General features: G+C 40.9%; 11 non-coding genes across 11 annotated transcripts; 9 read left to right on the top strand and 2 right to left on the bottom strand.

Annotated features, from left to right (window-relative positions):
* The first annotated feature begins 1,965 nt into the window (after nucleotides 1-1,965).
* On the top strand, nucleotides 1,966-2,038 carry Trnar-acg (transfer RNA arginine (anticodon ACG)). The gene has a single exon. It is a non-coding gene; the product is annotated as a tRNA-Arg (tRNA).
* Nucleotides 2,039-2,360: 322 nt separating this feature from the next.
* Nucleotides 2,361-2,552, top strand: LOC130660620 (U2 spliceosomal RNA). Its single transcript, XR_008987817.1, has one exon. It is a non-coding gene; the product is annotated as a U2 spliceosomal RNA (small nuclear RNA).
* Nucleotides 2,553-2,737: 185 nt separating this feature from the next.
* On the top strand, nucleotides 2,738-2,902 carry LOC130660440 (U1 spliceosomal RNA). Its single transcript, XR_008987640.1, has one exon. It is a non-coding gene; the product is annotated as a U1 spliceosomal RNA (small nuclear RNA).
* A 328-nt stretch (nucleotides 2,903-3,230) lies between these two features.
* LOC130659087 (5S ribosomal RNA) lies at nucleotides 3,231-3,349 on the bottom strand. Its single transcript, XR_008986298.1, has one exon. It is a non-coding gene; the product is annotated as a 5S ribosomal RNA (ribosomal RNA).
* A 4,468-nt stretch (nucleotides 3,350-7,817) lies between these two features.
* On the top strand, nucleotides 7,818-7,890 carry Trnar-acg (transfer RNA arginine (anticodon ACG)). The gene has a single exon. It is a non-coding gene; the product is annotated as a tRNA-Arg (tRNA).
* Nucleotides 7,891-8,212: 322 nt separating this feature from the next.
* On the top strand, nucleotides 8,213-8,404 carry LOC130660617 (U2 spliceosomal RNA). The gene has a single exon (XR_008987815.1). It is a non-coding gene; the product is annotated as a U2 spliceosomal RNA (small nuclear RNA).
* Nucleotides 8,405-8,589: 185 nt separating this feature from the next.
* On the top strand, nucleotides 8,590-8,754 carry LOC130659560 (U1 spliceosomal RNA). The gene has a single exon (XR_008986764.1). It is a non-coding gene; the product is annotated as a U1 spliceosomal RNA (small nuclear RNA).
* A 328-nt stretch (nucleotides 8,755-9,082) lies between these two features.
* On the bottom strand, nucleotides 9,083-9,201 carry LOC130659075 (5S ribosomal RNA). The gene has a single exon (XR_008986286.1). It is a non-coding gene; the product is annotated as a 5S ribosomal RNA (ribosomal RNA).
* A 4,466-nt stretch (nucleotides 9,202-13,667) lies between these two features.
* Nucleotides 13,668-13,740, top strand: Trnar-acg (transfer RNA arginine (anticodon ACG)). Its single transcript has one exon. It is a non-coding gene; the product is annotated as a tRNA-Arg (tRNA).
* A 322-nt stretch (nucleotides 13,741-14,062) lies between these two features.
* LOC130660616 (U2 spliceosomal RNA) lies at nucleotides 14,063-14,254 on the top strand. The gene has a single exon (XR_008987814.1). It is a non-coding gene; the product is annotated as a U2 spliceosomal RNA (small nuclear RNA).
* Nucleotides 14,255-14,439: 185 nt separating this feature from the next.
* On the top strand, nucleotides 14,440-14,604 carry LOC130659559 (U1 spliceosomal RNA). The gene has a single exon (XR_008986763.1). It is a non-coding gene; the product is annotated as a U1 spliceosomal RNA (small nuclear RNA).
* The last annotated feature ends 67 nt before the right edge of the window (nucleotides 14,605-14,671 follow it).

Genomic DNA, 14,671 nt, shown 5'->3' with positions numbered 1-14,671 from the left:
TTTGGCGCGATAGTGCATTTTAGACCGTCTTGTGTATCCGTACTACATCGACTTCTTAAAATATGGCTCGTACAAAGCAAACTGCACGTAAATCTACTGGAGGAAAGGCTCCACGAAAACAACTCGCCACTAAAGCTGCGAGGAAAAGCGCACCAGCTACTGGAGGAGTGAAAAAACCACATCGTTACAGACCTGGTACAGTTGCTCTCAGAGAAATCAGAAGATACCAGAAGTCAACCGAGCTCTTGATCCGCAAGTTGCCTTTCCAGCGTCTTGTGCGAGAAATTGCTCAGGACTTCAAAACAGATCTGCGATTCCAGAGCACAGCCGTTATGGCTCTGCAAGAGGCTTCTGAAGCGTACCTTGTTGGCTTGTTCGAGGATACTAACTTGTGTGCCATTCACGCAAAACGAGTTACAATCATGCCTAAAGACATCCAGTTGGCAAGAAGAATTCGTGGGGAACGTGCCTAAGCATCTTACCAAACAAAAAACGGCTATTTTTATAGCCACACATCCATAAAAAATATTACGGCTAGCTTTTTATATCAAACTTTGTCCTGCTTTCTGTTTAAATTTTATGCTACATAAAAATTTTATGCTACATAAAGTTTGACAATGTTAAAAATATGAAGGGCAAGAAAAGTAAAAGCAAGAAAATAAGAAATTTAAAAACGAAAATACTTAAACTTAGGGAATCTAATCTTAAATTTACTCTTTTTTAACTGTTTAAGTGACTTAAACAAGTTTAACTTTGTACCAAGATAATGTTTTTTTGTAAATGTGTGGCTATAAAAATAGCCGTTTGTTAATGTAATAGCCAGATACACACAAATTATTTTTTTGCGGTCTTCTTTGCTGCCTTTTTGGGAGTCTTTTTGACCTTCTTTGCTGCAGGTTTTTTAGCAACAGGCTTCTTTGTGGGTTTCTTAGCTGCTGGTTTCTTAGCCGAGGCTTTCTTTGTGGCAGGCTTCTTTGCTGCTTTCTTTGGCGTGCTCTTCTTTGCTGGCTTCTTTTTTGGTGTACTTTTCTTTGCAGTAGGCTTCTTTGCCGTTGGCTTTTTTGCTGCGGCCTTTTTCTTAGGTTTTTCTTTTTTTACCTGACCTAGCTTGAATGATCCAGAAGCACCAGTGCCTTTAGTTTGAATCAAATCGCCTGATGTTACTCCTCGTTTAAGAGCCATTTTCAGATGATGATCTGAGTTTTCAGCAACTTTGTAATTTGCATGAATATATTTTGTAATAGCTTGGCGAGATGAACCACCGCGTTCCTTTAGGGTAGCGATAGCAGCCTTGATCATGTCCACATATTTAGGGTGATCAGCTGTCTTCTTTGCAGCAGGTTTCTTCTTGGGTGCGATTTTCTTTGGAGAAGCTGCTTCACTCATTTTTAATGTTTTCTTACAACAATCCAACGATAAACGATGCTTGTTATCACAGTAGAAGTATACTAAACATTACCGTGTAAATGAGATATAATTTAAGACGGTGCGAAGTATGCGGACGTAAAAGTACCACTCCCGGGAATTGATTTGGCGCGAAAACAGAAATGTGTGTTTCTGTACATCGTATAATGTCCGTTTTGGGTGCCGCGACTATGCGAAAGCATGTTAATTTTTATTTGTAGTACGACGCAATAGTCTGCAAGAGAAGCTGCTGGAGTTTGAGGTCTTCAGCATTACATCTAGTCTGTTAATTTGGGCTTCTTCCGCGCTCGTGTTAGGATTTTCATAAAGCGTTCTTTGGTTTGCGTTGCGTATGTCGGCCTACATCATCGACACGGCCTGTTTCCGGCTATTAGGAGCAATTCATATATTGGGCACTGCGTTTCGACTTTTTTATTAGACCACAGTAAAAAAATTCACTCACAGAAGTCCCTTTCTTTCATGGCTACAAACACGAAGAATTCTGTCGTAAGTAAAACGAATGCGCAAGCCAAAATGACGATGGGGCGAAGTCATAAGCATGGCCCTGTGGCCCAATGGATAAGGCATCTGACTACGAATCAGGGGATTCCAGGTTCGACTCCTGGCAGGGTCGCACTGTCGCATTTCGGCTGCATGGTCTACTGTGTAACGCGCGCGCACGTTCTGGCGTAATGCGTTGATAAACGGAATGTACGCAGACATATTGGAAAGTAATATCACGCACTTAGTATCGTCGCCTTTGTTAGCATTCATGTAAGTTACCATCCACTCGCTACAGTCGCTCTCCATCCTACGGCTAAATCAACAGCCGTGATTTTTACTATGTCGCCGTCCATCCGTACGCGGTGACAGTTGTAAGCTTTACAGTAACGTGACATGCTCCACAAGCAGTTACGGTGTGTGGACGATGCCTATCATGGCAACGCTTGTTCTTTATCGCTTCTCGGCCTAATGGCTAAGATCAAGTGTAGTATCTGTTCTTATCAGTTTAATATCTGGTAGGCCATTCTCTGAATGGTCAGTATATTAATCTGATTTTTGGCCTTGGGTCATGGAGGTGGATTCATTCACGCCGTGACCACGGGTTGCCTTGGTGTTGCACTATTACCGATGGCGGCCCACATAAGCAATAAAAGAATAATAGCAGTCCTCTTTCCGACGGCACTCTGCATAGTCTACGGCGGGAACAAAACGCGTACACTGGGGGAGAATACAGCCTATGCCCCGCGACACGGCAGTTTATAACACACTCAAGCCACAAGCATTAACAAACTTTGAAGGGTACCCTCATGCTACGGTGCAGTTCCAACTCATACTTACCTGACGGGGAAGTAAAGACTGATCAATGAGGGTTTTCTTCCAGAGTGAGGCTCTTGCATTGCACTACGCTTGGGCTGACCTCTGCGATTACTGCAAACGTCAGTAACTCGACCGTACAATTTCTGGTAGTTGGGGCCTGCGTCCGCGCTCGCCCCCTCCTTAAGTCAAAATGAATGAGCTTAGAAAAGTTGCGCGGCCAAATGTCGGTGGTGACTTAAACGCTAAGGTAAAACCTCGCTTGGCTGTTACGAAACGTGATTGCGATATAAGTCCTCGGAAGGCGGCGGAATTTTATTTTATTTGCCATTCCGTCAGGGTTATTGGATGATCGGCAATAGATCGAGTTTGTATGCATTTGAAAGCTCTTTTTTCTCGTACTATCACCTGAAAATGTCGTAGGAAAATGTCATAGGAAACACTTTCAACAACCGCCACGTTCCTTAATTGTTATAACAAGAAATATATCACAGCAAATGAAAATGAAAAGCCTACGACACCGGGAGTTCCCAGGCGGTCCCCCATCCAAGTACTATCCCGGCCCGACGATGCTTAACTTCCGTGATCAGACGAGAACGGGTGTGTTCATCGTGGTATGGCCGTAGACATTAGTAGGTGCAAATACGTGCAATTTATTTTGACGTTGTGATCAATTTTTTTTATTTAATTTCTTTGAGTTACTTAGGACAAGGCGTATGCATGGATTATCTATTAGACTTTAAGGTTATAGTTTTGTGAAAAAAACAATGTTTTTTTAAAGATGTGTGGCTATAAAAATAGCCGTTGTTTTCTGAGTGTAGCGGTTTACTTCTTCTGTCCTTTGTCGTTCTTCTTTGGGAGTAAGACAGCTTGAATGTTTGGCAAAACACCACCAGCTGCAATGGTTACACCGCTCAAAAGTTTGTTTAATTCTTCATCATTACGAACAGCCAATTGTAAATGTCTTGGAATAATCCTAGCTTTTTTGTTGTCTCTTGCTGCGTTACCAGCCAACTCCAATATCTCAGCAGATAAATATTCCAAGACGGCTGCTAAGTAAACTGGTGCTCCAGATCCAATTCGGTTAGCATAGTGCCCTCTACGAAGGAATCTATGCACTCTACCGACTGGAAATTGAAGTCCAGCTCTTGAGGATCTTGTCTTGGCTTTAGCCTTAGCTTTTCCACCTTTTCCACGTCCAGACATAACTGCGATTTGATTTGTAAGTTAATACAAAAACGTACGAATATTTAACGTAAGTGTTAACGAAATAAACTTTACTCGTTTTTTCATCATAAAAATAGGATCGAAATCATGTTTTTTTAACCAATCATAATTAAGTATTAAACAAAAGATTTTTTTTTTAACCAATTAAATTGCGTATCGGCGTTTTCGGATCGAATTCGATCCGATTTTTTTACTTATAAACAAAAAGTTTTGACTTGCAGTTTAATGCTTATTTACAAGTTAAGTAGCAAAAATTTTTAACCATGTCTGACGCAGCAGCTAAAGGAGGAAAACAGGCACCTAAAGTAGCCAAGAAAGGTGAAAAAAGAGCCGGCAAAAAAGGAGGAAAGATTGGTGGAACTGGTGAAAAGAAACGCAAGAGAAAGAGAAAGGAAAGTTATGCTATTTACATCTACAATGTTTTGAAACAAGTTCACCCAGATGTCGGAGTTTCAAGCAAAGCTATGAGCATCATGAACTCATTTGTCAACGACATCTTTGAGCGCATTGCTTCCGAAGCTTCGCGTTTGGCTCTTCAAAACAAAAAGTCGACCATCTCTTCTCGTGAAATTCAAACCGCAGTACGTCTTCTCTTGCCTGGAGAACTTGCAAAACACGCAGTCAGTGAAGGAACAAAAGCCGTCACAAAATACACAAGCAGCAAGTAAACCAACGTCTACCAAACACAAACGGTCTTTTTTAAGACCACACATCTTTAAAAAAACATTTACTTGGCGTCACTACAAGTTAACCGAAGTTAATAAAACTTCTAAATAATGTGCTTAAGAACACTAGCCTACATTTAAAATACTTCCCCATGTGTGTGTGGATTAGCTTCACTTTTCATACGTATTATTAGCTGTACTTGCAGAAAAGACAAGTACATTGATCCATGTTATTGCTTACATTTAACTTAACCCAGCTTTTCACGGAAACACTCCCAGGCAAATTAACCCTACAAAGTATTTCTAAATTTTTTTTGTGTCATATATGACATAGTATCGTATAGCAATAAATGTAACTGTGACAAGACTTTACACATTGTGTAATTTGGAAGCGTGCACAAAGTAATGTTTTAAAAGATTTGTGGCTATAAAAATAGCCGTTTTTGTTGAGCAATGACAACGCTTAACCTCCGAATCCGTAAAGAGTTCTTCCTTGACGTTTTAAGGCATAAACAACATCCATAGCGGTAACGGTCTTGCGTTTAGCGTGCTCTGTGTAGGTTACAGCATCACGAATAACATTCTCTAAGAAAACCTTCAGTACACCTCTGGTTTCCTCATAGATAAGGCCAGAGATACGTTTGACACCACCTCGTCGAGCAAGACGCCGAATAGCAGGTTTTGTGATTCCCTGAATGTTATCACGAAGAATTTTTCGGTGACGTTTAGCACCTCCTTTTCCCAATCCTTTACCTCCTTTTCCGCGTCCAGACATATTGATATAGTTGCGTACAGAACGAGTACAAAAACAACGTTTGAGTTAACAGAATTCAGACAGCTTTAAAAAGAGGCCATAAAATTACCTACTGCTCGTGGAAACACCCTAATTAACCAATAGAGTTGCGTCATTACAAAATGTTCCGAACATTTTGTACATTTTTTTAAGTAAAACTGTAGTTTTTTTAAAAATTCGTGGTCTTAATGTTTCAGTAAGGCAATAAATTTGGCATCGTTGGAATTCGCCAAACCTTCTGCTACTTACTAAAAAAAAAAAAAGTCAAAAGCTTTTGTGTATCAGAAGATACAGCCGTTTTCCCGTAGCCAAAAAACACAGATTTTATAAAAATGTTAAAGTAATGAGCGTAATGTCATTATGCAGCCAATCAGAAATTACTTTCTTAGCACCAATCAAATGGTTTGTTTTGAACCTTAGCTGTCAATCAATATGAGAAATAAAACTTTGGCGCGATAGTGCATTTTAGACCGTCTTGTGTATCCGTACTACATCGACTTCTTAAAATATGGCTCGTACAAAGCAAACTGCACGTAAATCTACTGGAGGAAAGGCTCCACGAAAACAACTCGCCACTAAAGCTGCGAGGAAAAGCGCACCAGCTACTGGAGGAGTGAAAAAACCACATCGTTACAGACCTGGTACAGTTGCTCTCAGAGAAATCAGAAGATACCAGAAGTCAACCGAGCTCTTGATCCGCAAGTTGCCTTTCCAGCGTCTTGTGCGAGAAATTGCTCAGGACTTCAAAACAGATCTGCGATTCCAGAGCACAGCCGTTATGGCTCTGCAAGAGGCTTCTGAAGCGTACCTTGTTGGCTTGTTCGAGGATACTAACTTGTGTGCCATTCACGCAAAACGAGTTACAATCATGCCTAAAGACATCCAGTTGGCAAGAAGAATTCGTGGGGAACGTGCCTAAGCATCTTACCAAACAAAAAACGGCTATTTTTATAGCCACACATCCATAAAAAATATTACGGCTAGCTTTTTATATCAAACTTTGTCCTGCTTTCTGTTTAAATTTTATGCTACATAAAAATTTTATGCTACATAAAGTTTGACAATGTTAAAAATATGAAGGGCAAGAAAAGTAAAAGCAAGAAAATAAGAAATTTAAAAACGAAAATACTTAAACTTAGGGAATCTAATCTTAAATTTACTCTTTTTTAACTGTTTAAGTGACTTAAACAAGTTTAACTTTGTACCAAGATAATGTTTTTTTGTAAATGTGTGGCTATAAAAATAGCCGTTTGTTAATGTAATAGCCAGATACACACAAATTATTTTTTTGCGGTCTTCTTTGCTGCCTTTTTGGGAGTCTTTTTGACCTTCTTTGCTGCAGGTTTTTTAGCAACAGGCTTCTTTGTGGGTTTCTTAGCTGCTGGTTTCTTAGCCGAGGCTTTCTTTGTGGCAGGCTTCTTTGCTGCTTTCTTTGGCGTGCTCTTCTTTGCTGGCTTCTTTTTTGGTGTACTTTTCTTTGCAGTAGGCTTCTTTGCCGTTGGCTTTTTTGCTGCGGCCTTTTTCTTAGGTTTTTCTTTTTTTACCTGACCTAGCTTGAATGATCCAGAAGCACCAGTGCCTTTAGTTTGAATCAAATCGCCTGATGTTACTCCTCGTTTAAGAGCCATTTTCAGATGATGATCTGAGTTTTCAGCAACTTTGTAATTTGCATGAATATATTTTGTAATAGCTTGGCGAGATGAACCACCGCGTTCCTTTAGGGTAGCGATAGCAGCCTTGATCATGTCCACATATTTAGGGTGATCAGCTGTCTTCTTTGCAGCAGGTTTCTTCTTGGGTGCGATTTTCTTTGGAGAAGCTGCTTCACTCATTTTTAATGTTTTCTTACAACAATCCAACGATAAACGATGCTTGTTATCACAGTAGAAGTATACTAAACATTACCGTGTAAATGAGATATAATTTAAGACGGTGCGAAGTATGCGGACGTAAAAGTACCACTCCCGGGAATTGATTTGGCGCGAAAACAGAAATGTGTGTTTCTGTACATCGTATAATGTCCGTTTTGGGTGCCGCGACTATGCGAAAGCATGTTAATTTTTATTTGTAGTACGACGCAATAGTCTGCAAGAGAAGCTGCTGGAGTTTGAGGTCTTCAGCATTACATCTAGTCTGTTAATTTGGGCTTCTTCCGCGCTCGTGTTAGGATTTTCATAAAGCGTTCTTTGGTTTGCGTTGCGTATGTCGGCCTACATCATCGACACGGCCTGTTTCCGGCTATTAGGAGCAATTCATATATTGGGCACTGCGTTTCGACTTTTTTATTAGACCACAGTAAAAAAATTCACTCACAGAAGTCCCTTTCTTTCATGGCTACAAACACGAAGAATTCTGTCGTAAGTAAAACGAATGCGCAAGCCAAAATGACGATGGGGCGAAGTCATAAGCATGGCCCTGTGGCCCAATGGATAAGGCATCTGACTACGAATCAGGGGATTCCAGGTTCGACTCCTGGCAGGGTCGCACTGTCGCATTTCGGCTGCATGGTCTACTGTGTAACGCGCGCGCACGTTCTGGCGTAATGCGTTGATAAACGGAATGTACGCAGACATATTGGAAAGTAATATCACGCACTTAGTATCGTCGCCTTTGTTAGCATTCATGTAAGTTACCATCCACTCGCTACAGTCGCTCTCCATCCTACGGCTAAATCAACAGCCGTGATTTTTACTATGTCGCCGTCCATCCGTACGCGGTGACAGTTGTAAGCTTTACAGTAACGTGACATGCTCCACAAGCAGTTACGGTGTGTGGACGATGCCTATCATGGCAACGCTTGTTCTTTATCGCTTCTCGGCCTAATGGCTAAGATCAAGTGTAGTATCTGTTCTTATCAGTTTAATATCTGGTAGGCCATTCTCTGAATGGTCAGTATATTAATCTGATTTTTGGCCTTGGGTCATGGAGGTGGATTCATTCACGCCGTGACCACGGGTTGCCTTGGTGTTGCACTATTACCGATGGCGGCCCACATAAGCAATAAAAGAATAATAGCAGTCCTCTTTCCGACGGCACTCTGCATAGTCTACGGCGGGAACAAAACGCGTACACTGGGGGAGAATACAGCCTATGCCCCGCGACACGGCAGTTTATAACACACTCAAGCCACAAGCATTAACAAACTTTGAAGGGTACCCTCATGCTACGGTGCAGTTCCAACTCATACTTACCTGACGGGGAAGTAAAGACTGATCAATGAGGGTTTTCTTCCAGAGTGAGGCTCTTGCATTGCACTACGCTTGGGCTGACCTCTGCGATTACTGCAAACGTCAGTAACTCGACCGTACAATTTCTGGTAGTGGGGGCCTGCGTCCGCGCTCGCCCCCTCCTTAAGTCAAAATGAATGAGCTTAGAAAAGTTGCGCGGCCAAATGTCGGTGGTGACTTAAACGCTAAGGTAAAACCTCGCTTGGCTGTTACGAAACGTGATTGCGATATAAGTCCTCGGAAGGCGGCGGAATTTTATTTTATTTGCCATTCCGTCAGGGTTATTGGATGATCGGCAATAGATCGAGTTTGTATGCATTTGAAAGCTCTTTTTTCTCGTACTATCACCTGAAAATGTCGTAGGAAAATGTCATAGGAAACACTTTCAACAACCGCCACGTTCCTTAATTGTTATAACAAGAAATATATCACAGCAAATGAAAATGAAAAGCCTACGACACCGGGAGTTCCCAGGCGGTCCCCCATCCAAGTACTATCCCGGCCCGACGATGCTTAACTTCCGTGATCAGACGAGAACGGGTGTGTTCATCGTGGTATGGCCGTAGACATTAGTAGGTGCAAATACGTGCAATTTATTTTGACGTTGTGATCAAATTTTTTTATTTAATTTCTTTGAGTTACTTAGGACAAGGCGTATGCATGGATTATCTATTAGACTTTAAGGTTATAGTTTTGTGAAAAAAACAATGTTTTTTTAAAGATGTGTGGCTATAAAAATAGCCGTTGTTTTCTGAGTGTAGCGGTTTACTTCTTCTGTCCTTTGTCGTTCTTCTTTGGGAGTAAGACAGCTTGAATGTTTGGCAAAACACCACCAGCTGCAATGGTTACACCGCTCAAAAGTTTGTTTAATTCTTCATCATTACGAACAGCCAATTGTAAATGTCTTGGAATAATCCTAGCTTTTTTGTTGTCTCTTGCTGCGTTACCAGCCAACTCCAATATCTCAGCAGATAAATATTCCAAGACGGCTGCTAAGTAAACTGGTGCTCCAGATCCAATTCGGTTAGCATAGTGCCCTCTACGAAGGAATCTATGCACTCTACCGACTGGAAATTGAAGTCCAGCTCTTGAGGATCTTGTCTTGGCTTTAGCCTTAGCTTTTCCACCTTTTCCACGTCCAGACATAACTGCGATTTGATTTGTAAGTTAATACAAAAACGTACGAATATTTAACGTAAGTGTTAACGAAATAAACTTTACTCGTTTTTTCATCATAAAAATAGGATCGAAATCATGTTTTTTTAACCAATCATAATTAAGTATTAAACAAAAGATTTTTTTTTTAACCAATTAAATTGCGTATCGGCGTTTTCGGATCGAATTCGATCCGATTTTTTTACTTATAAACAAAAAGTTTTGACTTGCAGTTTAATGCTTATTTACAAGTTAAGTAGCAAAAATTTTTAACCATGTCTGACGCAGCAGCTAAAGGAGGAAAACAGGCACCTAAAGTAGCCAAGAAAGGTGAAAAAAGAGCCGGCAAAAAAGGAGGAAAGATTGGTGGAACTGGTGAAAAGAAACGCAAGAGAAAGAGAAAGGAAAGTTATGCTATTTACATCTACAATGTTTTGAAACAAGTTCACCCAGATGTCGGAGTTTCAAGCAAAGCTATGAGCATCATGAACTCATTTGTCAACGACATCTTTGAGCGCATTGCTTCCGAAGCTTCGCGTTTGGCTCTTCAAAACAAAAAGTCGACCATCTCTTCTCGTGAAATTCAAACCGCAGTACGTCTTCTCTTGCCTGGAGAACTTGCAAAACACGCAGTCAGTGAAGGAACAAAAGCCGTCACAAAATACACAAGCAGCAAGTAAACCAACGTCTACCAAACACAAACGGTCTTTTTTAAGACCACACATCTTTAAAAAAACATTTACTTGGCGTCACTACAAGTTAACCGAAGTTAATAAAACTTCTAAATAATGTGCTTAAGAACACTAGCCTACATTTAAAATACTTCCCCATGTGTGTGTGGATTAGCTTCACTTTTCATACGTATTATTAGCTGTACTTGCAGAAAAGACAAGTACATTGATCCATGTTATTGCTTACATTTAACTTAACCCAGCTTTTCACGGAAACACTCCCAGGCAAATTAACCCTACAAAGTATTTCTAAATTTTTTTTGTGTCATATATGACATAGTATCGTATAGCAATAAATGTAACTGTGACAAGACTTTACACATTGTGTAATTTGGAAGCGTGCACAAAGTAATGTTTTAAAAGATTTGTGGCTATAAAAATAGCCGTTTTTGTTGAGCAATGACAACGCTTAACCTCCGAATCCGTAAAGAGTTCTTCCTTGACGTTTTAAGGCATAAACAACATCCATAGCGGTAACGGTCTTGCGTTTAGCGTGCTCTGTGTAGGTTACAGCATCACGAATAACATTCTCTAAGAAAACCTTCAGTACACCTCTGGTTTCCTCATAGATAAGGCCAGAGATACGTTTGACACCACCTCGTCGAGCAAGACGCCGAATAGCAGGTTTTGTGATTCCCTGAATGTTATCACGAAGAATTTTTCGGTGACGTTTAGCACCTCCTTTTCCAATCCTTTACCTCCTTTTCCGCGTCCAGACATATTGATATAGTTGCGTACAGAACGAGTACAAAAACAACGTTTGAGTTAACAGAATTCAGACAGCTTTAAAAAGAGGCCATAAAATTACCTACTGCTCGTGGAAACACCCTAATTAACCAATAGAGTTGCGTCATTACAAAATGTTCCGAACATTTTGTACATTTTTTTAAGTAAAACTGTAGTTTTTTTAAAAATTCGTGGTCTTAATGTTTCAGTAAGGCAATAAATTTGGCATCGTTGGAATTCGCCAAACCTTCTGCTACTTACTAAAAAAAAAAAAGTCAAAAGCTTTTGTGTATCAGAAGATACAGCCGTTTTCCCGTAGCCAAAAAACACAGATTTTATAAAAATGTTAAAGTAATGAGCGTAATGTCATTATGCAGCCAATCAGAAATTACTTTCTTAGCACCAATCAAATGGTTTGTTTTGAACCTTAGCTGTCAATCAATATGAGAAATAAAACTTTGGCGCGATAGTGCATTTTAGACCGTCTTGTGTATCCGTACTACATCGACTTCTTAAAATATGGCTCGTACAAAGCAAACTGCACGTAAATCTACTGGAGGAAAGGCTCCACGAAAACAACTCGCCACTAAAGCTGCGAGGAAAAGCGCACCAGCTACTGGAGGAGTGAAAAAACCACATCGTTACAGACCTGGTACAGTTGCTCTCAGAGAAATCAGAAGATACCAGAAGTCAACCGAGCTCTTGATCCGCAAGTTGCCTTTCCAGCGTCTTGTGCGAGAAATTGCTCAGGACTTCAAAACAGATCTGCGATTCCAGAGCACAGCCGTTATGGCTCTGCAAGAGGCTTCTGAAGCGTACCTTGTTGGCTTGTTCGAGGATACTAACTTGTGTGCCATTCACGCAAAACGAGTTACAATCATGCCTAAAGACATCCAGTTGGCAAGAAGAATTCGTGGGGAACGTGCCTAAGCATCTTACCAAACAAAAAACGGCTATTTTTATAGCCACACATCCATAAAAAATATTACGGCTAGCTTTTTATATCAAACTTTGTCCTGCTTTCTGTTTAAATTTTATGCTACATAAAAATTTTATGCTACATAAAGTTTGACAATGTTAAAAATATGAAGGGCAAGAAAAGTAAAAGCAAGAAAATAAGAAATTTAAAAACGAAAATACTTAAACTTAGGGAATCTAATCTTAAATTTACTCTTTTTTAACTGTTTAAGTGACTTAAACAAGTTTAACTTTGTACCAAGATAATGTTTTTTTGTAAATGTGTGGCTATAAAAATAGCCGTTTGTTAATGTAATAGCCAGATACACACAAATTATTTTTTTGCGGTCTTCTTTGCTGCCTTTTTGGGAGTCTTTTTGACCTTCTTTGCTGCAGGTTTTTTAGCAACAGGCTTCTTTGTGGGTTTCTTAGCTGCTGGTTTCTTAGCCGAGGCTTTCTTTGTGGCAGGCTTCTTTGCTGCTTTCTTTGGCGTGCTCTTCTTTGCTGGCTTCTTTTTTGGTGTACTTTTCTTTGCAGTAGGCTTCTTTGCCGTTGGCTTTTTTGCTGCGGCCTTTTTCTTAGGTTTTTCTTTTTTTACCTGACCTAGCTTGAATGATCCAGAAGCACCAGTGCCTTTAGTTTGAATCAAATCGCCTGATGTTACTCCTCGTTTAAGAGCCATTTTCAGATGATGATCTGAGTTTTCAGCAACTTTGTAATTTGCATGAATATATTTTGTAATAGCTTGGCGAGATGAACCACCGCGTTCCTTTAGGGTAGCGATAGCAGCCTTGATCATGTCCACATATTTAGGGTGATCAGCTGTCTTCTTTGCAGCAGGTTTCTTCTTGGGTGCGATTTTCTTTGGAGAAGCTGCTTCACTCATTTTTAATGTTTTCTTACAACAATCCAACGATAAACGATGCTTGTTATCACAGTAGAAGTATACTAAACATTACCGTGTAAATGAGATATAATTTAAGACGGTGCGAAGTATGCGGACGTAAAAGTACCACTCCCGGGAATTGATTTGGCGCGAAAACAGAAATGTGTGTTTCTGTACATCGTATAATGTCCGTTTTGGGTGCCGCGACTATGCGAAAGCATGTTAATTTTTATTTGTAGTACGACGCAATAGTCTGCAAGAGAAGCTGCTGGAGTTTGAGGTCTTCAGCATTACATCTAGTCTGTTAATTTGGGCTTCTTCCGCGCTCGTGTTAGGATTTTCATAAAGCGTTCTTTGGTTTGCGTTGCGTATGTCGGCCTACATCATCGACACGGCCTGTTTCCGGCTATTAGGAGCAATTCATATATTGGGCACTGCGTTTCGACTTTTTTATTAGACCACAGTAAAAAAATTCACTCACAGAAGTCCCTTTCTTTCATGGCTACAAACACGAAGAATTCTGTCGTAAGTAAAACGAATGCGCAAGCCAAAATGACGATGGGGCGAAGTCATAAGCATGGCCCTGTGGCCCAATGGATAAGGCATCTGACTACGAATCAGGGGATTCCAGGTTCGACTCCTGGCAGGGTCGCACTGTCGCATTTCGGCTGCATGGTCTACTGTGTAACGCGCGCGCACGTTCTGGCGTAATGCGTTGATAAACGGAATGTACGCAGACATATTGGAAAGTAATATCACGCACTTAGTATCGTCGCCTTTGTTAGCATTCATGTAAGTTACCATCCACTCGCTACAGTCGCTCTCCATCCTACGGCTAAATCAACAGCCGTGATTTTTACTATGTCGCCGTCCATCCGTACGCGGTGACAGTTGTAAGCTTTACAGTAACGTGACATGCTCCACAAGCAGTTACGGTGTGTGGACGATGCCTATCATGGCAACGCTTGTTCTTTATCGCTTCTCGGCCTAATGGCTAAGATCAAGTGTAGTATCTGTTCTTATCAGTTTAATATCTGGTAGGCCATTCTCTGAATGGTCAGTATATTAATCTGATTTTTGGCCTTGGGTCATGGAGGTGGATTCATTCACGCCGTGACCACGGGTTGCCTTGGTGTTGCACTATTACCGATGGCGGCCCACATAAGCAATAAAAGAATAATAGCAGTCCTCTTTCCGACGGCACTCTGCATAGTCTACGGCGGGAACAAAACGCGTACACTGGGGGAGAATACAGCCTATGCCCCGCGACACGGCAGTTTATAACACACTCAAGCCACAAGCATTAACAAACTTTGAAGGGTACCCTCATGCTACGGTGCAGTTCCAACTCATACTTACCTGACGGGGAAGTAAAGACTGATCAATGAGGGTTTTCTTCCAGAGTGAGGCTCTTGCATTGCACTACGCTTGGGCTGACCTCTGCGATTACTGCAAACGTCAGTAACTCGACCGTACAATTTCTGGTAGTGGGGGCCTGCGTCCGCGCTCGCCCCCTCCTTAAGTCAAAATGAATGAGCTTAGAAAAGTTGCGCGGCCAAATGTCGGTGGTGACTTAAACGCTA

This window comes from Hydractinia symbiolongicarpus, chromosome 9 (genome assembly GCF_029227915.1).
Source record: "Hydractinia symbiolongicarpus strain clone_291-10 chromosome 9, HSymV2.1, whole genome shotgun sequence".
NCBI classification, from domain to species: Eukaryota; Metazoa; Cnidaria; class Hydrozoa; order Anthoathecata; family Hydractiniidae; genus Hydractinia; species Hydractinia symbiolongicarpus.
The sequence above is the reverse complement of the archived record's forward strand: the minus strand, read 5'-3'. Positions and strand labels throughout refer to the sequence as shown.